Source organism: Triticum dicoccoides, chromosome 1B (genome assembly GCF_002162155.2).
Source record: "Triticum dicoccoides isolate Atlit2015 ecotype Zavitan chromosome 1B, WEW_v2.0, whole genome shotgun sequence".
Taxonomy (NCBI): domain Eukaryota; kingdom Viridiplantae; phylum Streptophyta; class Magnoliopsida; order Poales; family Poaceae; genus Triticum; species Triticum dicoccoides.
In genome coordinates, this window is record NC_041381.1 from 547,416,348 (window position 1) to 547,431,362 (window position 15,015).

Here is a 15,015-nt window from a genome sequence, read left to right on the forward strand (position 1 = left end):
AAAAATCAACAACTTCGCAGGCACAAATCCGAAGGTGGAAAACGGTCAAAGAATCAAACATTATATCTCAGGTAATCCCATAAATGTTGAAACCAATATTATTGAAACCGTAACCCCGGAGGAATACATAAGGGACACTTTCCAGAACGTTCCAGACTCCGAAAAGGAACAGGTATGTGGTACAGTAAGTAAACCGACCCCAAAACAATTTTTAAAGCAATATTTTTCCGTTTTGGAATATTTAGAAAAATAGAAAAATAAGTAGAAGTCCGGGGAGGACGCGAGGCCTCCACGAGGGTGGAGGGCGCGCCCTACCCCCTGGGCGCGCCCCCCTACCACGTGAGCACCTCGCGTGCCCTCCGGACTCCGTTTTCTTGCACGATACTATTTTGGTCGGTAAAAATTCATTATATATTCTCCCAAAGGTTTTGACAACTGTATCACACAAATATCCTCTGTTTTCATTTCGAACTGTTTCCGTTGCAGATTTGAGGATTCTGGAGACTCGATCATCCTTCTATGAGGGTGAGCCTATGCCATGGAAGGTGGACGACAAGCTTCCATCATCAACAACACCTCCACCGCCAACAACAAAGAAGGAGATATAATGACATGGGTATGGGCACTCCCCTTGGCAACTGCCAAGCTTGGGGGAGGTGCCCCGGTATAGTATCACCATCACAACTCCTATCTTTACCGTTTTTCTTAGTTTGATCCTATTAGTAGTATCTTGATTTAGTAGAATAAAGTCATGGCACGATCTTGTTTTGAGTTTTGCTTTATGATCCCTTTATGCAATCGAGTCCGTGAGCTATATATAATAAAGATTAGTGTTGAGTCAAGGGCTTGATTACTTTGCCATGATCTTGGGTGAATAAAGAAAAGAATAAAAAGAAACAAAGAGTTTATATTGATCTTAGTGAAAGTAATGACTCCACATAGAAAGAGTATGATGATTAAAAGTTGTTGGGAGTTGGCAAATATAGCTTTGGTCATCGTTGCAATTAATAGGAAGTAATAAGGAGAGAGAGGTTTCACATATAGATAAATTATCATTGACATCTTTTATGATTGGGAGCACTCATTAAAATATGACATGCTAAAGAGTTGATGTTGGACAAGGAAGACAATATAATGAGTTATGTTTTCTTACATCTGAGATAAAGTATGTTGTCATGGTTCCTCTACCGTGTTGAGCTTGCCTTTCCCCCTCATGCTAGCCAAATTCTCAGCACTAAGTAGAAATACTACTTGTGCTTCCAAATACCCTTAAACCAGTTTAGCCTTGAGAGTCCACCATATCTACCTATGGATTGAGTAAGATCCTTCAAGTAAGTTGTCATCGGTGCAAGCAATAAAAACTGCTCTTTAAATATGCATGACTTATTAGTGCAGAGAAATAAGCTTTGTACGAACTTTTTGTGGACGCAATAAAAGCGACGGACTGCATAATAAAGGTTCACATACAAGGGGCAATATAAAGTGACGTTCTTTTGCATTAAGATTTTGTGCATCCAATCATAAAAGCGCATGGCAACCTCAGCTTCCCTCTGCGAAGGGCCCATCTTTTATTATTATCCTCTACTTTATGCAAGAGTCACGGTGATCTTCACCTTTCCTTTTTCATTTTATCCTTTGGCAAGCTCAGCATGTTGGAAAGAAAATGATATATATATATCTAATTGGATGTGGGGGAGCATGAATTATTATTGTTGACATTACCCTTGAGGTAAAAGGTTGTGGGGCAAAACTACAAGCCCCTATCTTTCTCTGTGTCCGATTAAAACTCCGTAACCACAAGTATCGCGTGAGTGTTAGCAATTATGAAGGACTGAGTGATAGTTGAGTATGTGGGATTGCTTTTAAGCTCTGACATAGACTCTTTCCGATGTTATGATAAACTGCAATTGCTTCAATGACTGAGATTATAATTTTTGGTGCCCAATAAGGTTTCTGATTCATACTTTGGCTTTGTGAAAAGATCAGCACTTGAACATAAGTAATCATATGACAAATCTATATATGTTGCTGTTATGAAAATAAGCATGATGCCTTCATGTCCGTATTTTATTTTTATCGACGCCTCTACTTCTAAACATGAGGACATATTTATTATTATCGGCTTTTCGCTTGAGGACAAGCGAGGTCTAAGCTTGGGGGAGTCGATACGTCCATTTTGCATCATGCTTTTATATCGATATTTATCGCATTATGGGCTGTTTTTTCACGATATGTCACAATACTTATGGCTATTCTCTCTTATTTTACAAGGCTTACCATGAAGAGGGGGAATGCCTGCAGCTGGAATTCTGGCTGGAAAAGGAGCAAATATTAGAGACCTATTCTGCGCAACTCCAAAAGTCTTGAAACTCCACGGAATATCTTAAAACAAATAAAGAAAATCATCGCCAAAGATGAAGGCCAGGGGGCCCACACACTGCTCACGAGGGTGGGGGGTGCGCCCATCCCCCCTGGGCGCTCCCCCCTACCTCGTGGGCCCCCTGGTGGCTCTCCGACTCCCATCTTCTCCTATATGAAGTCTTTCTATGAGAAAAAAAATAAGAAGCAACCTTTCGGGACGAGACTCCGCCGCCACAAGGCGGAACCTTGGCGGAACCAATCTAGGGCTCCGACAGAGCTGTTCTGTCGGGGACACTTCCCTCCGGGAGGGGGAAATCATCACCATCATCATCACCAACGCTCCTCTCATAGAGAGAGGGCAATCTCCATCAACATCTTCACCAGCACCATCTCATCTCCAAACCCTAGTTCATCTCTTGTATCCAATTCTTGTCTCCAAGTCCGGGATTGGTGCTAGTAGGTTGCTAGTAGTGTTGATTACTCCTTGTAGTTGATGCTAGTTGGTTTATCTGGTGGAAGATCATATGTTCAGATCCTTTATGCACATTATATCCCCTCTGATTATGAACATGAATATGCTTTGTGAGTACTTACGTTTGTTTCTGTGGACAAGGGAGAAGTCTTGCTATTAGTAGTCATGTGAATTTGTTATTCGTTCGATATTTTAATAAGATGTATGTTGTCTAACCTCTAGTGGTGTTATGTGAACGTCGACTACATAACACTTCACCATTATTTGGGCCTAGAGGAAGGCATTGGGAAGTAATAAGTAGATGATGGGTTGCTAGAGTGACAGAAGATTAAACCCTAGTTTATGCATTGCTTCGTAAGGGGCTGATTTGGATCCATATGTTTCATGCTATGGTTAGGTTTACCTTAATACTTTTGTTGTAGTTGCGGATGCTTGCAATGGAGGTTAATCATAAGTGGGACGCTTGTCCAAGTAAGGGCAGTACCCAAGCACCGGTCCACCCACATATCAAATTATCAAAGTACCGAACGCGAATCATATGAGCGTGATGAAAACTAGCTTGACGATATTCCCATGTGTCCTCGGGAGCGCTTTTCTTATTATAAGAGTTTTTCCAGGCTTGTCCTTTGCTACAAAAAGGATTGGGCCACCTTGTTGCACTTTATTTGCTTTTGTTACTTGTTGCTCGTTACCATTTATCTTTTCACGAAACTATCTGTTACCACTTATTTCAGTACATGCAGAGAATACCTTGCAGAAAACCGCTTATCATTTCCTTCTGCTCCTCGTTGGGTTCGACACTCTTACTTATCGAAAGGACTATGGTAGATACCCTATACTTGTGGGTCATCAAGGTGCTCCTTATGCCCTTTTGCCCTCTTGTTTCATTTCCTGAGGAGAGGGACAAGAAAGGGATTATGGGCACGTTATCTTTTTTGAGTTTGTAAGCCTACGGGCCTTAGTCAGATTTAAAACTTGTAACCTCCCTATTCATGTTTACATTCCGTATGAATTGTACCTGTATGGAACGTATTAATGGAAAAGGGTGCTTGCTGGGTCTTGTGTGTGTGTGAGCAAAGCCACTACCAAGGAACAAATCCTTGTTATTTTCAATATAAACACCGTTCCCCGGCAGCAGGCCTTGCCGTTCCCCCACTCCGTTCGTCCATACTCACGCCTTTGGCGGAGGCAGGATGAAGTGGGGGTGGTCCCTACGCTTGCTTCCTTGCCGCCGCGGCCACAACCATATTCTGAACCAAGAAGTTCTTGGGTGATAGGAACGAGGGGAGCACGGTAGCCTTGGAACAAAACGAGGTTCCATACGTTCCAAGTTTCATACGAAATTGCATAACAGGGGATGGGAAAACTTATCTGGATCTGCAGCCCCAGGCAGCCCTAACTTTCCGTGGGTGGACCTTCGTGTCTTCAGCCCTCGACAAGCTTGGCTGGCCGGGTCTGGAGCGCCGGCTTGTCCTCTTCCTTCCACTCGGCTTGGCGGAAACATTTATGTACCCTGCGAACCAAAGAGGATGGATAAGAACAAAGAGATGCAAACTCGACCTCTATGCTAGGGGTTAGTCGCTGCTAAGCACTATCAACCCTAACCGAGGGAGAGACTCAATATAGCATGCATGCTATAACTTAGGGCGCCAGCGCTTCATTTATTTAGGCTCAGGGTCTGCGCCTAGCTTTATACAGAGGGTTACATGCCTTGCCGGCAAGGCTTGTACAAAAGGTGGCTTGCCAGGGGGGCCCGGCAGCCACGCCTTATGGGTAAAACTAGTGACGATGCTCGATGTTCTAGGAGTTGCTCACTGGAATGGCATCTTTGGTCTCTAGGCAGACTATGCAAGGCCTGGTGACTCGTGTTACCCGATATGGGCCTTCCAACTTCGGCGTCAACTTGTTGGAATTCTTGGATGACTGAACGCGCCGAAGAACAAGGTTGCCTTCCTCAAAGCTCCGGGCATCAACCTTGCGGCTATGGTAGCGACGCAAGGCTTGCTGGTAGCATGCTGCTCTAATAGTCGCCCGAAGACGATCTTCCTCGAGGAACGTCACATCATCTTGCCGCAATCGCTCTTGCTCAAGCTCATCATAAGCGAGCACTCGAGGTGACCCGTATATGAGTTCCATGGTGAGAACTGCTTCAGCCTCGTAAACCAGGGCAAAAGGTGTCTGGCCGGTGGCTCGATTTGGCGTCGTTTTGATCGGCCATAGAACCGCCGACAACTCATCAAGCCAGCAGCTCCCGCTCTAGTGCAGCCTGTCAAAACTCTTTGTCCTCAGGCCATGGAGCACTTCTGCATTTGCCCTCTCCGCTTGGATGTTGCTCCGTGGGTGCACCACGGAAGCAAAATAGACCTTGCTGCCGAGGTCCTCGATATACTGCATGAAGGTGTGGCTTGTGAACTGCATGCCGTTGTCAGTGATGATTCTGTTCAGCACACCAAAGCGGCAAACTAGCCCCTTGAAGAATTTGACGGCTGACTGTGCGGTCACCTTCCTCACTGCTTCCACCTCCGGCCACTTTGTGAACTTGTCGATTGCAACGTACAAGTACTCAAAGCCCCCAACGGCGTGGGGAAAGGGGCCCAGTATGTCGATCCCCCAGACCAAAAATGGCCAGGAGAGAGGGATTGTCTGCAAGGCCTGAGCTGGCTGATGAAGTTTCTTTGAATGGAACTGGCACACTTCACACTTGGTTACTAGTGTCGTCGCATCCTGGAGGACAGTGGGCCAGAAGAAACCTTGCCGGAAATTCTTGCCGGCAAGGGCCCTTGACCCTATGTGGGAGCCACATATGCCTCCATGTATCTCCGCCAATAGCTCCAGTCCTTCCTCCCAGGAGATGCACTTTAATTTCACCCCATTCGGTCTTTTTCTATACAAGACGTGGTCAATGAATTGGTACAGAGAAGACTGATTGGCTACTCTCTCTGCTTCTTCCTGCTCCTCGGGAAGCTCTCCTATTTGGAGGAATCGGACGGTGTGTTGCACCCATGCTGGAGCCTGTGGCTCGACGGCAAGGACCAAAGGCATTTCTTCTGCCGCGGGAACGGTTGCCTCCGCGGCAAGGGCTTGGCGCCCCTCCGGAGTCGGTTGTCCCATGGCAGGCTCGGCGTCCATGGCAGCTCCTTCGCCGGCGGCTCCAGGGAGCTCGGTGGGTAAGTACTTGTCGGGGCATAGCTTCCTCTGCTTGTCCTATTCTGTTGATGGTTTGACGGATGGTTGAGTTAACCGAAGCACAAAAGTACCAGGTTCCACAGGTAGCTTGAGGGCATCACGCTTTGACAGGTAGTCGGCGATGTCGTTCTCCAGCCGGGGGACATGCTCTGCCTATATACCATCAAAGCGCTCCTCCAGTCTCCTCACTTCATCTACGTAAGCTTCCATCAACAGGCTCTGATAATCTTTGTTGATCTGCCTGACGACAAGCTGCGAGTCACCCCTGACGATGAGCTTCTTGACTCCGAGGTCTGCTGCAATCCTGAGACCGGCAAGCAATCCCTCGTACTCGACAGTGTTGTTTGTCGACATCTCCCTGGGAAAGTGCATTTGGATCACGTACTTGAGGTGCTCTCTGGTGGGTGCGATGAGAAGCACACCAGCGCTGGTGCCTTGTAGCGAGAAGGCTCCATCAAAGTACATGATCTAGTTGTGACTCATTTCCCTGCCGGGGTGAGTGGTCTCCTGGACCTCTTCGTCGGGCGTTGAGGTCCATTCAGCAACGAACTCCGCCAAGACTCTGCTCTAAAACGTCGAGGTGCTTTCAAACTTTAAGTCAAAACTCGACAGCTCCAGGGCCAATTCCACAATCCTCCCTGTTGCATCCCGGTTATGCAGTATCCATTGCAACGGGAGGCGGGTGACAACGGTGATCTCGTGTGCTTGTAAGTAATGATACAGCTTCCTCGAGGCCATAAGGAGGCCGAAGAGCAATTTTTGCACACCAGAGTACCTCGACCTAGCCCCCTACAAGAGGGAGCTGACGAAGTAAACTGGGTGCTGCACCATTTTCTTCTTCTACACCACTTCACCTAGTTGCGTGGGCCCTGTTGCACTGACATCAGCCCTAGACGGGGACTCAGTCTTGTCGGGACCGAGCCCTGCCGGGGAGTGTTCCGGCTCACCATCCGTTGATTCTGCCGTTGATGCTGCATCATCGTCGACCTCTCTCTACGCCACCAGGGCGGGGCAAACCACCTGATTCATTGCCGCTAGGTACAGCGGCAACGGTTCTTGTGGTTTAGGCGCAACCAGCACTGGGGTAGAGGAGAGGTATTTCTTCAAATCCTGCAGCGCTGCCTCAGCCTCCAGGGTCCACTCCATTGGGCCTTCCTTCTACAAGATCTTGAAAAAGGGAAGGGCACGCTCCGCGGACTTGGAGATGAATCTGCTCATGGCGGCAACGCAGCTAGTGAGCCGATGCACGTCCTTGATCCGCTTAGGTGCCTCAATCTGCTCGATGGCCTTGATCTTGTCTGGGTTTGCCTCAATCCCACACTGCGACACAAAGAACCCGAGAAGCTTGCCAGACGGGACACTGAAGACACACTTCTCAGGGTTCAGCTTGAGGTTGATCTTGCACAGGTTTGCAAATGTTTCCTCAAGATCTTGCACAAGTGTTGCTTTGTCCTTGGTTTTGACCACTATGTCATCCATATAAGCTTCCATATTTCTATGTAGCTGGGGCTCAAAACCAATTTGGACTACTCTTGCAAAAGTCGAGCCAGCACTCTTCAACCCGAAAGGCATCCGTAAAAAGCAATACGTACCACATGGGGTGATGAATGTTGTCTTTTCCTCATCTTCTCTTGTCATGAAGATCTGATGGTACCCTGAGTTGGCGTCGACGAATGATAGCAGGTCACACCCGGCCGTGGAGTCAACAATCTAGTCGATGCGCGGTAACGGGAAAAGATCCTTTGGACAAGCTTTATTGATGTCTGTGTAGTCAATACATAGCCTCCACTTCCCGTTTGCCTTGCGCACCACTACCGGGTTGGCCAGCCACGTCAAATGGAGCACCCTACCTTACCAAGTCTGCCGCCTCTAGCTTTCTAATCTCCTCTGTGATGAACTCCTGCCTCTCCAGAGCTTGCTTCCTGACCTTCTGCTTGACGGGCCGTGCATGAGGACAAACAACAAGATGGTGCTCAATCACTTCCATGGGAACACCGGGGATGTCAGATGCTTGCCATGCAAACACATCAACATTCGCCCGCATGAAAGTGACGAGCTCGCTTTCCTATTTGCCGTCGAGGGTGGAGCTTATGGTAAAAGCTCCTCCCGTGTTGTCCTCCTTGACGGACACCTTCTTGGTCTCTGGTGGTGCAGCTCTGGATTTCTTGCTCTTGCCGGCGGAGCTCTCTGGCACGTCCTCGACGGGAGCGCAACACCCCGAAGAGGTGCGCTTGCCGGAATGGATGCAAGGAGTCTCGTCGGTCTTCTTTCCTCACGGGGCCTCAACGGAAGGAGCAGGTGCTTTGGCGGCAGCTGCTGCAACCGCTTCCCGGTAGAGTTGGTCAGCGCAAATCAACGCATCTTTCTTGTCGGAGGGGACGATGATGATGTTCATCGGCCTGGCCATCTTCAGCGTGTTGTAGGCGTAGTGAGAAGCCGCCATGAACTTGGGCTGGCGGTGATCTCACGCGCCCACTACTTGAGCTGGCGGTGGGATGTATGCAGCGAGGCGCCACCATCGACGCACATGGCCTCTGTAGCTTTCTAGAACTCGTGGTCGCCGGACTCATCATCCTCGGCATGATCATAGTCTTCCTTCTTCTTGTCGCGGCCCCGGGCGGGCCTCTCTTGCCGATTGTCCTTGCCGCGGCGGCCTCCTTGGCCGTCGCGCTTCTTGCCGGATCCTTCCGCACCCTCTTGGCCCTTCTCCTTGTCCCGCCACTCATACTAGGCTTTCTGCTTCTCAGCGAGCAGCTCAACTTGCCGGCAGTTCTAGAGGTCATGGCACTTGGTGCGGTGGATCTTGCAATACTGCTTGTCGGAGCCCCCCGGCTTCTCGGTAGCCGCCAAGGCCCGGCAAGCGGCACACCCGGCAACCTCCTTGCCGGGTTCGCTTGCCTTGGCCTTCTTGGTGGTGCCGGTGTCATCAGAGACCTCGACGGAAAGCACGGTCTTGCCCTTGCGCTTCCTGTTACGGCACCGGCCCTTCTTTCCCGGGGCGGCGGTGTCCTCTATGGAGTCGGTTTTCGCTCCGGCGTCCTCACCGGGGTACTTCCTCCCCTCTTCTGCTCGAGCGCACCAATCGGCCAGAACATAAAGCTCGGCCACATCCTTGACCTTGTTCATTGCCAGCTCCTCACGCATCTTGCGGTTGCGCACATTCTGATGGAATGCACTGATCACGGTGGTGGGATGAACGTCTGGGATGTTATACTGCACTTGGCTGAACCTTTGGATGTACTTGCGCAAGTTTTCTCCTTCCTTCTAGAGGATAATGTGCAAGTCGCTCGCTTGGCCATAAGCTTGGTGGCCTCCAGTAAAGGCGCCAACAAACTCATGACACAGATCCGACCAAGAAGAAATGGAGTCCACCGGCAAGTGCATCAACCATGACATAACATTGGGCTTGAGTGCCAACGGGAAGTAATTGGCAAGCACCTTATTGTCGCGAGCCCCAGTAGCTTGCATCGCAATGGTGTAGATGCTGAGGAACTCCGATGGGTGAGTCTTGCCATTGTACTTCTCGCCAACGTCAGGCTTGAACGTGCGGTGGTAGGGCCACTGGAACTGCCGCAGCTCATGGGTGAAGGCCGAACAGCCCACCTCGTAGGGTAGGCCACCATAGCTTCCCGGTGCTGGGTGGTCCATAGTGGGCCCTGCCCGCCTGTCCGACTGGTGGCGCGCATCGCGTCGGCGCTCGATGGTGGTCCGAGCGTCTTCATGAGCTTGCTCCTGAAAAACTTGACATTGATCGCAGTGGGTTCGCGGGTCGGACAACGCTATGGACATATCATCACGAGTGTCGTCGTGATGGAGAGACACCCGCGGTGGCTGGTGTGGAGGAAGGAGTGCACCGTGGCTGCATCGCCTCCGGCCCGTCCACCGCTGGCATGCGGTGGCTCGACGGAGCGACGGCCTACGGGCCCTGATGCTCACAACTCATCTTTGTTGGCGATGGCGACGAGGCTCCGAACGGTGGCCCTCCATTCGTCGAGCTTCTCCGCAGCAGGAGGAAAGTCGAGGAGCAGCAGCGCGCGTGCTAGGGCTTCTGCTGGTGTGGGCGGCGGCGAAAGTTGCGTGGACCGTGACGCGCTTCGACTACTAACTACGTTAGAAGGAGCACCGTCATAGCCCTGCGGCCGTCCGCCATTTTTGCCAACACCTCAGCGCACATGCTGGCCCTCCTCGTCACGTGAAGGGCGCACGGGACTCTTACCAGGGCGGCGCCCAGGGTCACTAGCGGGGCGGCGCTCCTCATCACGCACGACATGAGAAGAGCGCACCATGGGCGCCGGTGTTGGTGTCTTGGAGGTCGCCACGCCACCGCCTGGCGGCATGACGACGCCCCTGGAAGGCCCCGCGCTGCCTGCGGGGAGGCCAAATCCGTCTTTGGAGTTTGCGACGGGTGGCTCGTCGCCTGGCGCACGAACGACGCCGCTCACCAGGACTGGACTGCCAGGATGATGTGATTGTTCGCGGGCCGCGCCACGGGTTCTCTCTGCGACTGGCCCGCTACTGGTCCGCACCGGTACAGGCAGTTCGGTCCCGGACGAACCGATCGCCGTGGTCGTCTTCCTCTTGGGAGCCATGGCGATGAAGAGCTGTGCTTCTAGCTGCTAAACCAGATTCTCACTACTGCGGCCCCTACCTGGCGCACCAAAGACGTCGGTGGGAGATGACACATATGGGATCACAAGAATCGCTACTGCGGTTGCGGGGAGCGGGGTGGTGAGAAGAGCGGGATCAACAGCCAGTATGAGCACGCGGGTCGTTTACCCAGGTTCCGGCCGCAGGGATGTGTAATACCCTAGTCCTGCCTTGAGGTGTATATTTGTGTTCTTGAGGTTCTTGAACTATCTACAATGAGCGTAACTTGCGGAAAAGTCTGAATCCTTCTCCTGGATGCCTCGGGCCTCCTTTTATAGGCAAGGGGATCGCCATCATGGCACACAGGTAGTGGCATCGGGGTACTGTGGTTATGCCTATCGCTAGGTATTACGGGACAAGACGCATTTAATGCGCCTCTCACGTGTCCCCTTCACTTTACCGCCGCTTCACCCTGCCTTGACACGCGCCTGGGCCAGAGAGGCGGCCAACGCCATGTAGGCTGGCAGGCTGCTGAGGTGGTGCGGTGGTAGGGCCTTCACGAAGATTTGCATGCCACCACGTAGGCATGCGCTAAGTTGGCCGAGAAGCCTTCCGTCGACACGCAGGCGCCTGCCCAGCTGTTGGGCTGGTAGCTGCATGGGAGTGGTGATAGAAATTTGGCGGGTGCAGGCCTGGCTGTGGCCTCGCGAACGTCCTCGGCAAGGGCCTTGCCGGGGCCCCGGTAAGGGGCTTGTCGTGGCATTGCGGTTGTCCCCGGCAAGGATCTTGTCAGGGGTCTTGTGGGTTTCCTCGACAAGGATCTCGCCGAGGTTCGTCGTCTTCTACTCTTTTGATTTGAAGTGTTCCTTGTCTTCACAAAGATCTGCATGCCACCATGGAGGCGCCTCCCGAGCCTATGTCCCAACGCTGTTGGTGACGCTGGAGAAACTGGGGCCCAAGGGTGGTGCACCCTGCTGGTGTCAGGTAGGCTGCCCCAGCAAGATTCTTGCCAGGGCCATGGAAGCCGCCCCGCCAAGGGTCTTGCCGGGGGAAACCACTTCGCCTTCTTGCTCTTTATGCCTCTGTCTTGGCGTTGCTTTGGCCGTCTCGCGGCTTTGGCCGCCCCGCCAAGTGTGGTCGTGGGCGCGGCTCTGACTGCCCCGTGCACAAATAAGGGATACAAAAGAGCGCCCCTATTTTGGTACACCGACACACACCCAAAAATGATTGAACAAGATTCACAAAGAGCTAACACTAGTGCACCTAGTCCTTCTAGAAAGAAAAAGAAGGAGAAAAATTATAGGACTTTGCACACTTCTAGTCAACCTGAAATAGAAAAACCTCCTGATCATGATAATGAAACTTCTATCTCTGATGCTGAAAATCAATCCGGTAATGAACATCCACCTAGTGATAATGAAAAAGATAATGCTGGTATTCATGAAGATGCTCAACCTAATGATAAAGAACCAGATAATGAAGTTGAGATAGAACCACCTGTTGATCTTGATAACCCACAACCTAAGAATAAAAGGTATGATAAAAGTGACTTTGTTGCTAGAAAACACGATAAAGAAAGAGAACCGTGGGTTCAAAAACCTATGACTTTTCCACCAAAGTCAACTAAAAAGAAAGATGAAGAAGAATTTGAACGCTTTGCTGAAATGTTGAGGCCAGTCATTTTGCGTACTCGCTTGACTGATATCCTTAAAATGCCTCCTTATGCAAAGTATATGAAAGACATCATCACGAATAAGAGAAAAATACCAGAAGCTGAAATCTCCACTATGCTTGCTAATTATACTTTTAAAGATGGAGTACCTTAAAAACTTGGAGATCCGGGAAGACCAACTATACCTTGCTCTATAAAAAGGAGTTATGTCAAAACTGCTTTGTTTGATTTAGCAGCTGGTGTTAGTGTTATGCCTTTCTCTTCATATAAAAGACTTGACTTGCATAAACTCACACCTACTGAAATATCTTTGCAAATGGCTAATAAATCAACTGCCATACCTATCGCTATCTGTGAGGATGTGCCCGTTGTTGTTGCTAATATTACTATTTTGACTGACTTTGTTATACTTGAGATGCCCGAGGATGACAACATGTCGATTATCCATGGTAGACTCTTCTTGAATACTGCAGGGGCTGTTATTGATTGCAATAAAAGCAAGGTCACTTTTCATATCAATGGTAATGAGCATATGATGCACTTTCCGAAGAAACAATTCCAAGTGAATGGTATTAATGTTATTGAAAAATCTCCAACAATCACTATTGGAAGTTTTCAAATACTTCTACCTATTGTCAAAAAGAAATATGAAATACTTATTGTTGGGGAAATGCATATCTCCATTGAGGTAACTAAGTGATTTACGAAAGTTCTTCGGTTTCATGCTAATCGAAAGTGGTTGTTAATAAGACTTGATCAACCTTATTAATGGATAATTTTTGAATTTAGTAAGCACGACCTTCTGTCCCTACTTTTTTTATTAGTTAAATAAAATAAAATGCCATGCTTTGTCTGTTTTTTGAATTTCCCGTGCAATAAAAAATTGATCCAAAAATAAAAGTTCTCCGAATGCCCTGAAAATTTTATATGATTCTTTTCTGAATATTTAAGAATTCTTGGTGCAAATAATACCAGAGGGAGGTGCACCAGGTTGGCACAACTCACCTGGGCGTGCCAGCACCCCCTGGCGTACCCTGGGGGTTGTGGTCCCCACGTGGGCCCCCTCACTTATCTCTTCATCCCACATTGTCACCTACCTCCAGAAAAAAATCACTCTTGCTCTCTCTCCCGTTTTCTTGAGCTCGAACCCCCGGATTTCGATCTCTTAGCTCGAAGCTCCGTTTCCGAAACCATTTCGGGGGATTGTTTCTTGGTATGTGACTCCACCATTTGTCCAATTAGTTTTTTTAGTGGTTTATACTTTGAATAATTAGCTACTCTTGGTGCTTCTGTAGATGTGCTTGCATGATTGAATTCTTAGTGTTATAAGTAGTTTGAATGCTTTCTATGGCCTCTATGTATCCCTATGAGTAGTTGCTATCAATTTTGTGAAGTTTTGTTGAAAATTTTTGTCACCCCAAAAAATTTATTTTCAGAAAATTGTACGCGAACATGATGAACCTATTTGGAAGGAGTTCTTCGAGGAGACAATCCCCGGGGGCATCTTCTAGTGACAGTTCTGCTCACCGGTCTTATGTTGAACCTAGTGAAAGTTCAACGCGAGATGCCGCCACCAAAACATGCTTATGGCCTTGCGATGAATATATGATGCAGGTGGGCATCAAAGAGGAATTTGAGAAATATGTTTAAAATGCCGGTCTTGGTTCCTACCTCTCAGATAAATGTGAACAGCGCCATCTTCTCACTGAATCATTTGTCAAAGGATTTAAATATTTTCCACGTGATTCTAGGGTGTCATTTATGCTTTATGACAACCCATATACTATTTCACTAGAGAACTTTTCTTACCATTGCAAGCTTTCATTTTGGGGTTCGCTTGATGAGCCAGCAAAGGCTGAGTATGAGTCTTTCTTGACTAGCCTTTGTTATGGTGAAAATAGGGGAGTGAGACAAGGAAGAATAAAGAGCATTCACTTTCCCGCAATTCAGTACTTTGCATTATTTAACAGGAAATGCATAGTAGGCAAGCAAGACTGTAGCATACTTTGTGTGCCAGACTTGAGCCTCATTCACACCGCTCTCACTGGTGAAAGGAATTATAACCTTGGAGCGATTATTGCACGTAGACTTCAGCATAACGCCAAAAGTGGTTGGTTCTATGGGGGAATATATGCCATGCGTTTAGCATGAGGGTTGAGTGTTTTGCCTTTTGATCCTATCCTTCCCACTCGGTATTTAGATTTTGATGCTTTAAAAGAGCATAAGATTCTCGCGGGAAGGGCTGATAACTTCACTTATAATTTTTTGTTTAACCAATCACATGTTGTGGACACATATTTGCATGCGCCTGCTCTCTTTGATTATTACAGCAAGGAAAGGTATTTTGTTCTTGAGAGCGAGGCCCGAGCTCACAACGCAGTAGTGTTGGTGGCACGGCATGCTGAGGCCTCCGCACCGAGAGCCTCTATGAGCTACCACGCCGACTACTACCCTCCAGGCTACTGATTGATTACCAACTTAGGCGAAAAGCCTAAGCTCGGGGAGTACGTGTTTCTCACCGACCGTTCATCAACGGGCTCCTGTTCATCCAGCCTCCACCGCTCCTCCACCGGCTACTGTTCAACTAGCCCTCTCCACGGGGTCCTGTTCAACCACCCCTCCATGGGTTACTGTTCATCCAGCCCTCCACCTACTACTGTTCAACCAGCCCTCCATGGGGTCCTATTCATCCGGCCCCAACTGGCTCGATCGGGGTCCTGTTCATCCAGCGGCAACG